This window comes from Chaetodon auriga, chromosome 20 (genome assembly GCF_051107435.1).
Source record: "Chaetodon auriga isolate fChaAug3 chromosome 20, fChaAug3.hap1, whole genome shotgun sequence".
Taxonomy (NCBI): Eukaryota; Metazoa; Chordata; class Actinopteri; order Chaetodontiformes; family Chaetodontidae; genus Chaetodon; species Chaetodon auriga.
The window spans coordinates 8,817,596-8,832,573 of record NC_135093.1 but is presented as its reverse complement, the minus strand read 5'-3'; the positions used below and the strand labels follow the sequence as shown (position 1 = coordinate 8,832,573).

The window sequence follows — 14,978 nt, the reverse complement described above, 5'->3', positions numbered from 1 at the left end:
AAATGGTTGCAAGGATGACACAGGCGGTGACATATAGATTTGACTTCTGATAAACAGCATGAGAGAGTTGCGCTTATGCTAATTACAATACCAACTAATTACCAGAACATGAGCTTGAATTATCAAGCTTATGCAAACTCATCATAATCAAGATAAAAGTGATTATTAACAGCTGTTATCTCAGAATGCTCTATATCTAAAAGCAGGATTATGTCATCAAAACCATGATAGGGAATATTGTAATTTCACGTTTCATGCAGGAGCAAAACATAAAAGCTCTTCTCCAAACATTTCACATAATTTAATACTTTGCTGAGGACCTCAAGGAAGAGTCACACTGCTTCACCGAAATATTATCTTAAGACACAAACTACTCAAACAATGTATTTCCAACCTCATATTAACAAGATTAGCAGCACTGCAATTATTAGTTATTACTTCGCCACAGCGAGAGCCTGTCTGGCATCGTGTACAGTTGATCTATTCCTGAGAAGAAGAAGCATTAGATATACAAAATATTACATGGTACAATTAGTGTGTATAATAAAGCCACATAAAAAACATATTTTCCATTAATAATGTAAGAGAATGCACTCTATACACTATTGTGCTGTAACAGATGTATAATCAGGTATTACAGATACAGAATAGATACAACAATATATAAGGGTTTGGTGTCTTTAAATCAGTGCAGAACAAGGAAATATAGTCACTCATTTCAAGGTGAAAAAAATGAGTCCTGTCATTTCCTTTGAACAGTTTTGTTGTTTGGATGCAAGCAGCTTTGAAACCTCTTGTTAACTGGTACCAAAATATTTTACAAAATTGCATTGCTTTGTTAGTTTTAACTGCTCTTTGTGGCGGATGATGTAGAAATGAGCATTTTAGGATTTTATGATGTGACGTTCTTTCATCTTCTTTGCAGACTGTATTTGATTTTGAGCACAAAGCTGCCTGGAATTTTGCTCTTAAAAATTGTAAATTAAACTGAGCAAAGATGAGTTAAAAGCAAATAGTGAGGATTAGACCAAACAGTTAGTTAAAGCTCCAAGAAATTGCCTGGATAAATCACATTGCAACATGGCATTGATACAAAAAAAAAAAAAAAAAAAAAAAATAGAAACACTGATGTTAATGGGAATAAATGGACAGCCAATGAAAAAATAGCATAATAATAATACTGCATACTACTTTAGATGTATAAAAACATGTACAGGGGCAGATCTAAAAACTGACAAAATGTGTATTTTCTTAAATTATTTCCATTCTCTGACCCCTTTTTGATAAGAGACTATTAATTGGGCAAACAAGTGTTACATATGCACAAAATGCACACACGGTCAAATGCACACTTAGAGGTCAGACCCACACAAAGTCAAAACCTGTGGGTGTGCTGCTAAGTCAAGGCCAGCGACTAAAGAGATGCATGTGTGTGTGTGCATGTGTGTGCGTGTGTGTGTGTGTTGCGAGCATCTGCATGTGTGAGGGACACTGTGGTAGTCTCTGTATGTGCGAGAGAGTGTTTAAATTCGGTGACAGCTGTTCATTAGTCCATTACAACCCCACACTGCTGATTCGTCGAAGCAGCAGACACCAGCAGAAAGAGACGCTGGTGATGACGGCACGAACTCTGCAGGAAGGACAAGATGCATTTCATGGCTGCAGAAAAACTGTTTTGTTTCGTTCGTGTTCACTCCGCAGATTTCCGTTCTTTGAGCGCTGGTGTTGAGGAAAGGCTCAAATATGAGGCAAAATGTTAATGTGCAGCCTTGATTTTCTCTTTTGTGATCTTACTGATAAGGATGCTGGTGTCACTTGCACTTTTTGCTTGAATTGCTGCTCTTTGTTCCTCTGCTCAGCCATTACTGACCCTCCTCTCTGTCTTCCACTCCTCGTTTCCTCTATTCACTTTCGTATTTGCTGTGCAGTGTGTACATCTGGGGGCTTTCTGTCGTGTGTGAGTGGGACATTATGGAAACATATGGACAGTGGCCAGCGTGGGTCTATTTCACTGAACTTTAAATCAAATCTACACACACCTGGCAGGTACTGGTCTTACTGTACTTACAGTACAGGCCTGAGGTTTTTTATGAGTTGCACTTAAATGTTTTCATATATGGGGATGTTCTACTTGAGCAGGAAGACAGTAACTATATCACATTTTACTCCATAGGCTGCTTATTTCATACCCTTCATTTTCTTTACTTTACACTTCCATTAAATTCCAATGAGGAAACTCTTTTGGGAGCATAAAGGCACAATACCCATGAACATAATACTTTATGTTTGAGGCATTTCACATTTTATTTTCCCTATATTTTACTCTTCGTTTGAAAATAACTGAATCACTCACGTTGACAGCTAACAGCGGCAGTGAGGCATTTATGTATTCCTCATCATCATCATAATCGGCGGGGAAGTGTGTGTTTCCTTCACATCCGCTGTTACACAACTGTTAGACAACATCATTTCAAGAAAAGCCTTTGCGTGAATGAATCAAAGCCTTTTTAGCTATCTGTAGTGTGCATCCGGTGATCATTTTGCAGGTCACACTGTAAGATAATTGTTGATATTTCATGTCAAATCAGATTATTGATATGTTTTGTGTTTATCCAAATGCTCCATGTAAACTCTCCTGCTGTATAATTGTGTAATTTACACCTATAGCCTCTTTGGATGTCACTCTAAGTGAGAGATGCAGGAGCAGCTCAGGTAAAATATAGATATTAGGGACGTTCAGAGAAAACGTCATTCATTCAGCTTCCAGATTTAAACCCACAGCCACTTGCAGCTATCACCTCTCTGCTTCAATGAAAGCTCTTTGAGAATGAACCTGTCCATATTACCACCCGTATGTCCTGATAACACCACACTTGCAGCCTGGCAGTGAGCCTGGAAATCTACTGTACATGACAAACCTCACAAATACAGTATATGGCAACTATTTGGGACTGTTTTATCAGGGAAAATAACAGGATGGCATCATCGCACGCACGAACGTCACAACTCACATATCCAAACTGGTTTTGTGCGAATGCATCCTCACTTTTTTTCTCACCGAATGTCCTCTAACATCAGTTATTGCGTGTTAAATACCAACATGAAATACATTTAGAAGAGCTGTCCAGCTGCTTTTCCTGACCTCTAACTTGACCTGCACCAGCATCTGGAAGGAAGTCTCTGCTGCACCATGCTGAACCATTTTTTAACTGTATGTTCATGAACGATCAGTCAAAACCTTCTCCAAGATGACAGAGAGAGCAAGAAAGAAATCATTTCAGGGGTGGGAATAGTTCTGCGTTTCTTGGGAGAACCTATTGCATGGGGTGTGTTTATGTGAAGAAAGAGTGTGTGTGTATGTGTGTGTGTGCGCGCGTGTGGGTGACCAGCGACGGAGGAGCGAGGCGAGGGTGTGATGTACTTTAAGAAGTTGAACGTGTTAGATAGAAGTGACCATGTGCCATTGGTGAGAAAAACTGGAGAAGAAGAAAGTAAAGAGTAGAGAAAGGTGAGGAAAAAAGTGATATGCCGGGATGGGAAAGTGCTGCGTGGAAAAAAAAAAAAAAAAAGTGATGGGTGTGCAATTGAAGAAACGAGGGAGTTGTAGTGTAAGTTTGTGTGTGGGATGAAGCAGAGATGCTAAAGATGGGAATAGGGGCAGAGAGAGGAGGGGGAACAAAAAGAGGAGAACATGCCAGAGAAGGAGAGGAGACAGAGGGAAAGAGAGGAGAAAGGAGCAGAGGAGCGAGGGCAATGAGCTGGATTGAATACCATCTGACAGGTCCAGCTGGGAGTTTGCCCACCCCGCAGCACTGCAAAACCCCTCAATATGGAGGCCAATTACTGCTGCCCGCGTGACCGTGGCATGGCAGCATCAGAGACGCAACCCTCCTCCTCGCCTCTCCTTTTCCTCTGCCTCCCTCCCCTCCTCATTTCCTCACCCCCCCACCTCCCTCCCCAAAAAAATAAATAAAAAACACTCCCACCATCTGTGCAGAGTGACAACAACCTCTATACCCTACCATGCACAACACAGACTGTACACTGCACACACACACTTGGGGCAAACACACACATCAAACATGACAAATCCTCACTCAGGAGCTCTGTGTGCTTTTATACTCCGCAGCAACTCTTCAAGTGTGTTCTGTGACCAAAAGCAAGCCCACTGTGAGGTCTGATGCTTTCACACCTCCTGCATGTTTTTTTTTTTTTTTCTCCCTCCTTGTAACACACAAAGACAGTTAGCCACAAGCAGGGATGGGCAGTCAGGGAGTGTGTACAATCCCACACACCACTACTACCATTGTTCCACAGATGCAGTGGAATTTCACCCTACGCCAGCTCCGTCTCTCCTCACAGAGCTGGGCGTGGCGCTCAGGCTGGCAGGCTGCTGGTGCTGGTGGTGGTGGTGGTGGTGATGGTGGGAGGGTGTAGGGTGGCTGAGCATGATGCAGTGGCACCCGATGCCCGTTTGCAGTGGAGGTGACTCCCAGGTTTAGCTCCATGTGCAGCCAGACAAGCTCATCTAAGTGGTGGTTTTTGTTCTTGTGCCCTCTCTTCAACTGGTGGAAAAAAAAGAGGGGAAGAATGTGACAAGAAAAGGCATGTTGCATATACATCACAGAGTTTACCTCACACACACACACACACACACACACACACACACACACACACACACACACACACACTCTGCTGGGACCTTGTCACTCTTCTTTGAACATTTAAATTGCTGTTTTGCTTTATTTCTAGTTTCCCACCTTCCTCACTGTCCTCTCCCTCACGACACGCTCTCTGTTATGAGTATGACACCGATTAGACCCGTGAAATATTTTTTCCAGATTAATCCCAAAATAATTAATCCGATAAATGTGTACCTAATCTGACAAATGGGAGTAAACCTCTCCAGATGGAGATTTACGCACTGTAGGCCCGGGCCTTCTTTGTGCTTTCTGCGGTGTTTTAGCAGATCAGTTGATCATGTTTAAAGCTGCTACATGGAGCTCCGTGCTGGATTATTTAATTACAGTAATTGCGTGGTATTTTCTAAACAGTCATTGGGACAATTACGCTTGAATAGGATCCCAATTAATTGATTTTAGGGAATTTACTTGCGGCAGTTTAACCCATTTGTCATATGTTTAGAGTGACCATTAGGCCACGTTATGATATCATCCCACATGGAAGGTGACGTGTATATCTAAGGTCGGATAATATGAGGGAAAATACTTTATAATGAGAAATTAATTAAATAATTCGTTTAGCCTGAGATCCATGTGGGTTTTAAGGATGAACAAGGGTTAATTGACCTATTTTGAATATACGTCTTGCATCCTTTTATTCGTGTAATAATATTAATAATAAGGATTATTATGCATTATAATAACAGTAATGATGGTAATAATAATATACGTTTTTATTGAATTAATCCCGTTTAGGTTTTAGGATGGTGGATGTAATTTTCTAAATGAGGCTGGACCGACAGGTGAGTTTAACGGGTTAAAAGTCACACACACATTAAAAGTGTGCTGCTCAGACGACAGAATTTAGACAGAAAGAAAAGAAAGGAAAACCGGCTCTTTAACTGTGTAGAAACGTCTTACTCGTTTCACGCGTCCCGTGCAAAAGTGCGTGACCGCGGGGGAAAAGGTCTCTCTGTCCGGGCCCGCGTGTGGACACTCAGCCTCCTTTAACGGCGGAGAATAATGAACAGATGCTGAGTGAATTAGGAAAGAAATACTGGGTCCCTCCCACAAGGACCACTTTGGCAGGGGCCGCCTGGCTGCCACGTGGCGCAGCTGGCACCGGGTTGGTGATGGTGGGCTTTACTGGTCTCTGGCTTTACTGGTGCTCAGACATTTAGCGACTTGGCACCGCGCTCCCGCTATCAAATCCTCTGCCAGCCGCCGCCCCTCCTCACCAAAAAAAAAAACTTGCACAGTCTAACTGAGAGGTTAGGAAATAAAATCAGAAACGTGCCTCTCACCTCGCCCTCCGAGGCCTGCCCTTCACATGGGACCGCGAACCAGACTAATCGTGGCACAGAGGGACGCTGGAAATATCACAACAAGTGTATTTTAGGCATTGTGTGGAGGCGTCCTCATTCTATCCTGAACAAAACACCAAAATGTTTCAGCATTTAAATGAGTGCGCATTCAACCACTCATACAAGTGTTTTTTTTTGCATTTATTAAATCAAACTGCGGGTCGGTGGATGACCTCTCCCTTTTTTAAACTCTTTTTAGTAAAAACCTGTCCATCTGAGAAAAGAAATGTCAAACTTCAAGTTAATTTTCATGGCTTATATATGACGAAGCTACTGGATGATAAGTGTGGCCCACATAAGGCAGAAAACATTTGGTAAACCTAAACCCTTCTTATAGTTTGCGGTATAAACAGATTCTTAATTTTCCCGTAATTCCTTAATATTCCTTAAAGTGGATTAGTGTGTATTTAAAGCATAATTTAAGCCTAATTCCACCTTCTCTTTGTATCTTCCCACCTACAGTGTGAGCTAATTACATAAAACAACAATTCTGAATCTAAAACAAAAGTTATGAATCTTTAATATCAGACTAATGAAGGACATCCTGCAAAAATCAAACCTGCCATTTGAGGAGAAATATAAGATAACCAAATATACAATCTCCTAAAAATATAAAAAGCAGCTTTTTGCTTGTTTGCCCTTGATGATCACTAAAATTTCAGCCTGTCCAATTCTTACAGGAGGCTTTCAAATGTGTTTATTTATGTATCTATTTATTTATTATTGGTGGTGGTACTAACCATTTGGACTGTGATAAGCTGTGTGTGTGTGTGTGTGTGTGTGTGTGTGTGTGTGTGTGTGTGTGTGTGTGTGTGTGTGTGTGTCCATTATGCCATCCCTGGGCTCCTTCATTTCAAACCAACGGGCCATTGATTCACCTGATTTTGCACCTGCCCAACTCTTTCATGATGTGGTGAGTCAGATGGGCCTTTGAGGCAAAAACGAAATCAAATTAAAAATGTAAAAAAGAAAAAAAAAATGTTATGACTGTATGCATGGATATGTTTGCAGGGTAACTCCTTGCCGTGTAGAATTTGCCTGCGTCTCTTCCTGTTCCTTTGCTTTCTCTTTTTCTTTGCTTGGGTCAGTGCTGGATGGGACAGCTTCCACCCTGCGGTGCCCTGTGCTGATTTCCCCTGGACGCCCACAACAACATATGGGACCCAGGGCAGTGGTCCAAAGATGGAGCCTGCCCCCACTATTGATCTGAGAAATCACCACTGATGCAATCGAGCCTTCATAAACTCATAGTAGTCAAGTAGTCAAATATTTAGTTCAGATATAGGTCTTAAATATAAATCTTGGTATTGTTTCATGTGTGTCTCTTGCAGTTTTGAGCAGCCTGTATTTTATAATTTTCAGAACAAGCAGCTTGAGTGGAAAATATTAGTTTTTGCAACCAAATGAAAATAAAACATTTATCAACCTTTGTGGTGAATGCTGATAAATGAATGAATTATATGATTGTCACTGTATTATTCACACTCACCTGGGAAGTCTTAAAGGTGTCTGCTGCTGTGAGCAGGCCCACATCCACTTTCACTGAGCTGGAGAACAAAGTGACCAAATTCACGTAAAAACACACATTGCCTGTCAAGTATTGCTGCTTCTTCTGTCTCTCGCTCTGAGTGGCCGAGGCCTTTTTCTCACTCTCTAACTTACCGGCTACACTGTCGGGTGCATCTGCAGGCTTTGAGTCAAAGAGCATAAAACAAACGATAACACGTCTGATTGATTTTGTTTGTTATTCTAAGTCTGTGTTGATTTCAGAGAGCTCTTTCCAGACATTTGGTGTTGTGGTCAGTTCCTGCTGTATGACATCGTTGTTTTGTTGAGTGTATCAGTGCACAGTGCTTCCAAACGCTCAGCCATAGAGGGTCAAAACAAGCAAAATAAATCTTAGTGCAGGTCTGGAATTGCTTTACATGAACATAGTTTGTCAGTTGTTATAATGCGTGTTCATTTATTGTCCTTCTTCCTTATTGCTGTGCATTAGCAACGATGCAGCTGAATAATATGTGCAGCATCTCAGCCTCGCTAGCTTTAATAACTTCACCCAAGGTGATGTGTGAGGAAAGTACCTTTTGCACATTTGGCAGGATGCAGCTCTTATGAATGTAAGTCTAATTAAGACCACTTCGAAGTTCAAAGCTGCATTAATATCAAAGCTGGAGTGTGGGATTAAAAGAAAAAGTGCAATTTCGAGTCTGGAAAAATAAAGTCTGATTGAATCTTCCAAAGTTGATACCATTTTTTATGTGCATTCTGCTAATTCTATCAATTTCTTTAACAGGTTTGATTTCAATGTCATAACTGTCCAACACCCAGTTTTTAATTGATTATTTCAGTGTAGACATATTGTCAAATTTAATTTCAAGTTTAAGTAGTTCTTAATCTAATTATCCTGCACAATAGGCCGGCTCCATTTCCCATTTTTTGGCCGTCTTCAGATATTTTAGATGCAACAGGCCAGGGCACTCTTTTATGCCTGAAATCCATTTGAAATGTTATATGGTGTTGTGTGTAATGTGCCTCCTGTCATCCATTTAGTTTCCTTTTCAAGCCTTGAAAATGTAATTTTTAAAGCTAAATAGATAAATGTCAGGATTTCACATTTCTGCACAATAAGGTACTGTTTTAACTCATTTTAGATTCAGTTTTAAAATGTTTTCACCAGAAAAACAAGCTAAGCAAAATTACTTTTATCCTATTAATGTGGTTAATGAAGGGAAGCTGCACAGTCTCTGAAGTTTAACCTTCGTCAAATGATTTTAATATTTCATTTAAACAGACAACAAAAGATCAGATGTTTTTCACATGCCTATTAAAACCGCTGCCCATATTTGTTTCCTAACTGATTTTATTTTATTTATTTATTTATTTTTTAAAAAAACAACCTGACTTCCAGCCAAACATTAATGATCAAATTATTTCAGTGAGGTTTTTATTTGAGGATAACTTTCAACTGAGGTTATATTATCGATCTCAGGTTATATGATGAAAACGACTGGTTGAGGCCTACATGTGCACACAACCCCAGAGTGAATGCCCCCCTGATGTTCACAAGAAGATTTGTGCAATCATATCAGACAATTATAAAACATTTTTTATTTCTGCTGTTTGTGTCATAACATGTTTAGGCCTATACATCTTTATGTCAGTTGCACTCATTCTGCATACAGGATATTACTGGACACACTTTGATAGGAAGTACAACAGTTTAGGGATGACATCAGTAGAATACAGAAGGTAACCAGGGGACTCTTTCTGCTATTTCCATCTCTCATCCTTTCAGAAGCTCTTGTTTCCCAAACAATATTACACATTATAGGATTGTCACTGGAGGATCAATACGTCTGATTGAAAGGGCTCAGTTGTGGAAAAAAGCATTGAGATCCTCATACGGGGGCGCCCTGTCATGGTGCAAGTGCACGTCGTGGAAAGGTGGAATGTTTTCCGAGTGCGCACCTCCGCTGCGCGCTCCCGAGGGCCCAAAAGCGAGACTGTGGCTGGGTCGAGACGTGGCCAGTCCGGAATAATGCATAGAGTAATGATAGTTCCTGTCTGTCTCAGAGGTCTCCTGCTGTCTCCCGGACAGTCCGCCGTTCAGGCAGACGGGCGGGCTGTGCTGGCCCTCGTAGTCCGGGCTGTTGTAATCAGGCGAAGTCCCGCCTGGCGGGTACACGCCCTCGTACCCAGGACCATAGGAATGGCTCCGCAAGTTAATCGCGCCGGTTCCGGGCTGGTAGTGAGGACTGGAGAGGCGGGAACACCGGTAGGAGTAGGGGTGGACGGAGAATGGAGAGCTTGGCATGTGGAAGCGGGCTCCATCCGAACACTGTTCAGTCAGGAAGTTCCTGGTGTTGAGCTGCAGACAGCCAGCCACCAGGTTGGTAGTGGGCTGGGACAGGCCTTTACACAACATCTGGACATAGGTCACCACATCTGGACGTTTCCCGTTGCGTAAAATCTCCCCAAGGGCTAATATATAATTCTTGGCCAGCCTCAGAGTCTCTATCTTTGAGAGTTTTTGGGTTTTGGAGTAGCATGGCACCACTTTGCGCAGATTGTCCAGCGCAGAATTCAAGTCGTGCATGCGCGTGCGCTCCCGCGCATTTGCCTTCATCCGGCGCACCTTGGAGCGCTCCACGCGCGCCGCCGTCATCTTGCGTTTCTTTGGGCCGCGCTTCTTGGGTTTGTCGCCGCTGTTCTCATCCTCGCACTCCTCTTCCTCACCATCGTCATCCTCATCATCGTCGCCGGCCATCTCAGACTCAGCTCGACTGCTGCCTTCCAGGGGCTCGTCCAGGTCGTCCTCCCCGAGGTGGCAGGGCTCGTGCTCATCATCTTTGTCCTTGCAGTCGTCGTTCTCGTGGTCCTCCACCCAATCGGCCGCGAGCCTCTGGACGTCCGGCAGCACCTCGCTGAACAGACGGCTCAACATCGTGGCAAGCACCCTGCAAGACACAGTTGAAGCATGAGCTGGACTGCTTTTCACCCTGCTGCTGTTTACGCACCCACAGGTGCGCTGTCAAAGCAAAGGAACCTGCCCCAGCGACCCGTCAAAGCCGCAGGCTGCAGCCTATATTTCGCGTGCCCATTGGGAAGTAACCACATTTATTATTCCGCAGACGTGTCGTGTACAGTTGAAACGCTCCGTGGTATTTATCAGGCTTTTTTTTTTTTTTTTTTTTTTTTTAAATTAAAGGCTCGTCTTTAGACCATCTTTCGTCCCCCTGTATGTTAATAGCAGCCCAGCTTTAAAATCGTAGACTCCTCGTAGAGTCCTGCTTCTCTCATCTTAGTTCAGAAGAAGTCAGTAAACCCACTCCAGGCAACAACAGGCAGACTGCCTCAAATGTGTAAATGTGTTTATGAGCCACATTGATTAAAGGCATACATTTTGTCAGCTTATGTGGAAAATTGGAAACCACAGTTTTCATGTCAAGTCTGACATGAATCCAATTAACTAATGAAGCCAAACTGATCTGGGAAAGTCGAACCTTAAAACATGAAGAAATCTCGGTCTTAAAAGTTTGATGTAGATCTTTTTCACAATTTTATTCCACTATAATGAAGATTCCCTCAAGAGAGAATAATCATTTTTTTCTTTAATAAAAATCGGATTTTTTTTAATTACCGGCAGAAAACAACAGTCTTGGCCACCCATGGGCCTTCACATGCGCCTCGGTCTGTGCCCTCCAGCAGCCCGGCCCAGGGAGCGGTGCTGGCCTGCCTCAGATGGCCCCCGAGGGACGCATTAAGGGTGCGGGTCCCTCCTCCGTCCTATAAATTACCAACCTGGAGGAATTCCAGCACAGTCAGGCTGCACATTGGACTTCAACATCCCAAACATTTTTTTTTTTAATATCTCCGAATTAACAGGTTTTTATTCAGCCCGCTTTCAAAGGACTTCAGGTCCTCGCTGTAGAGGATTCCTCTGACGGATGCACACTATTGTGCACGAATCGTCGCACATATTTCAGAAAGTTAAATGACAATAATGACATTGAAATATGCCTCCAGGAGTAGAACACCTGCAGGTTTGTGCAGCACATTTTGGACACACCTCAAGGCCGCGCAGGTCACACAAACATTATGTGACATATTCAGTTACTGAACTTAAATCCGTCATGACTGTTGCTCGAAAGAAAGCCACAAACTGCTTTAGATGTACACTTTTTACAGATTTCACTGACACCTGTCTGTTCCTTAATTAAAAATACAGGTTTTACGTTATCAAACTTGTATTTAAACGGTCATAAGGCCACGTTGTAATGAAATATTTACCATCATAACTTCCTTGAAAGCTCGCTTATGAGAAGTGTTTTTCCTCTTTGGATTAATGGTATCACGTCGACTAATAATTCAGATTGAAGTTATTTATTAAAAGCATAATTTAAACCTAATATAAAAGCTGTAACCTTCCAAAATCTTATTTTCCAGTAATCTGAGCTCAGCTGTGTGTGTGGAGTCCAAGGACGTATTTTTTTTTTTCTCCCTAATCTTGTAAGCACAATGTAATTAATGCCAACCAATACCTTGTCAATTAGCCCGTGTATCTCTATGGAGAATTCAACCCCCACAGTGCTCTGACGCGCGTCGTGCAGGAACACACACACACACACACACACACACACACACACACACACACACACACACACACCTGGCTTTTTATTTTCTACGATTTTCTGATAAAACACATAATAAAACACACTTTCCACGCGCTCATTTTCTAAGGTAGCCTAATGCAAAGCAAACTGTGGATGCAAGAGCGCGTGAGTCGCGTATCTTTCGAAAGACCAATGTGGATCTGCAGATTTGCTGAAAGAAAAAACTATCAAATTAAACCCAGCTGGATCAATATCTTCGATCAGACCTGCGATCAAGGCACTAGAAATCTATGTGATGGCGTTGCATGCGTGAAAAAGACGGGACAGATTTGAGAGCACGGTGCCTTATTTTTGGATAATTGCAATTATCTCAGCCTCTAATTCCTCCCTCACGAATACAACAGGCGCTAACGCAAAGACAAAAAAAGCCCCCAAACCTTGATCCATATCTGGTCAGTCTGCATTGGAAATGGACAACCTACCTCCGCGGTGGAGCTCAGTGACGGGGCAAAGCGGGGTTTGTTTACACCATCTCTCTCCGGGTGGGCATCACGTCCACACGCCCTGCACGGATGCTTGTGCAGGCGAGGCGCTGCGTTTCTGCTCTCACACCTCTCTCTCCTCTCCAGCCGCCCTGCTCTCTCTCTCTCTCTCTCTCTCTCTCTCTCTCTCTCTCTCTCTCTCTCTCTTTCTGATACTGCTGCTGCTGCTGCTGTACCCCTATATGCCCAAACGCGTGGAGGGAGCCGTGTGGCGCCTCAGAGGCAGGACTGGGTGGGTTACATACCAGCTCTGATGCCAGGCCCATATGGCTGGCACGTCATTGGCAAGAGCCATCACATGAGAGCCGGTGATTGACATGCGGCCGCATTCACAGAGACTGGCTTCCCCCTGGGGGAGAGGGACTCGCCATCTGTCACTGAGCTGAAAGAGAAAATGGAATAAGGAGTGAATGGCACAAAATAAAAAAAAATAAAATAAAAAAAACGCACTGGATTCAAACAGCTTCTGCTACCCTCTATCTTTGGGAAAAACGGGGTTAATCTCATATAGAAGGTTTAGGAAAACAATCCCCTTACAAGAAGTATTTGAAACAAACCTATAATGATCATTTTTACAATGATATCATCTACATATAATAGGCTAATGAATTTTGAGGGAAAACTGATGAATAAATCTGCACACAATTTTTGAATATTTTAGAGTTAAGATTAGAAAAAACACCCCAAATAGCTCAACAGGAGCAAGTCAATCCCTATAAAAATGCTCTAAGGCAGAGCCAGGTTTCCAACAACAGGGAATTCTAAGGCAGAAAACACAATGGCCTGGGATAAATAAAAGACCCGCCATAAAGATCAGAGTCAGGGTGCAATTGCCTAAACGAGTCAACTGAACTGAGCCAAGCAGAGCGTCTTGGTTTGGGTTGCCAGGCTTTGGCACAGGTGCCGGTGGGCGGGCTGGTGCCAAAGGTGGCAGAGGCACAGATTGCAGAGAGGGGCCAGAAGATGGGGCAGGACAAGAGAAAGAGAGAAAATAAGAATGAAAAAAATAGAAAGGGGAAGGCTTATCATCACCATAATGTTGTTGGGGTTCAGTTTACTGGCGCATTTTTTTTCCAGCTTCAATGAAACAAGGAAAATGTTTGAAAGACTTGATCCAAGTGTTCCTGGTCATGGCTGTCCTGCCCCATCCTGAAGACTTGCTGTGTAGGCAGTGTCACACCCCAACATGGTGTTATCATGCTGAAATGTGAAGAACTGCTTGTTCAGTTTGACTGATTGAGGCTTTTAGTCAAAAATGTCCCTTATCATGTTCACATGTGGACATCCTGATTGCATAAATGTTCGTCTTTAGTCTATTTTCATGCTGTAATAAAATTTATTTCGTTTCTAAATAACAACATAAAGACAAAAAACTTAGCATTTCATTTCATATAACAGCACATCATGACTCATTTTATACATATCAAACGTTGATATGTGTAAATGAACATTTGTTTCCCAATAAAATAGTGATTGGATTATGTTAATTTTCTTCTATACGTTTAATTCTTTCTTTGTCATTATGTCATATGTTAGAAACCATGATAAAACTTCTTCCACAGCCCAGTCTGAATTTCATACTATAGTGACCAAATATGACAAAAGCTGAATTTTAAGTCATGATTTTAAAATCAAATCACTTCAACAATTAAAACCTAAATGAGAGTCTGGTATATTGCACCGGTTTATTCAGATTGGCTTTGAATGTTTTGATTTAAAGAAAAGGTTCAGATGATTTTTTAGGTTAAAAACAAGTGTGAAACTTAATCTGTCATGACAGCCTGGTTTTGGGTTTTTTGAGTAACATGTCACATAATTCTGCTCTCTGTATGGTTGAGTTCACACAGGAGCAGCCAGTCTCGCTTTATGTGCTTTCTCAGGCTATACGTGGGTGACATCTACTGGTGATCAAGAGCTAGTGTATGCAAAGACTGAGAGTGATGTCATTCGTTTCACTCAGCGTTTAGTAGAGTATGAACTGAGACTTTTATTGTTTGATAATGTGTCGTAGATGTTGTTTTGCTCATGATAAATTATGACTTTCTAGCAACGAGTGTCCGTATGTCCATCATCATCATCATCATCATCATCATCATCATCATCATCATCATCATGTTTTGCAACAAATTCCTGTTTCTATTCCATGGATTTATATCTTTTAAGAATATTATAATTACAAATATTTTCTAACAATATATAGATAATATCGTATGCATATCGGTATTTAAAATGTTCGCCCTGTCTATCAAACGCAAAATTTCACTGGTTTGAATTCCC

The 14,978-nt window shown here is 42.1% G+C and overlaps 1 pseudogene across 2 annotated transcripts; it reads right to left on the bottom strand.

Moving 5' to 3' along the window:
* Nucleotides 1-9,131: 9,131 nt before the first annotated feature.
* On the bottom strand, nt 9,132-13,553 carry LOC143339004 (neurogenic differentiation factor 2 pseudogene; annotated as a pseudogene). Of its 2 annotated transcripts, none has more exons than XR_013079288.1 (2): nt 12,642-13,553; nt 9,132-10,503 (listed from the first exon to the last, which is right to left on the bottom strand). The product of XR_013079288.1 is annotated as a neurogenic differentiation factor 2 pseudogene, transcript variant X1 (transcript). The 2 variants fall into 2 exon arrangements; XR_013079289.1 differs by having other exon boundaries at nt 12,597-12,657.
* Between the last annotated feature and the right edge of the window lie 1,425 nt (nt 13,554-14,978).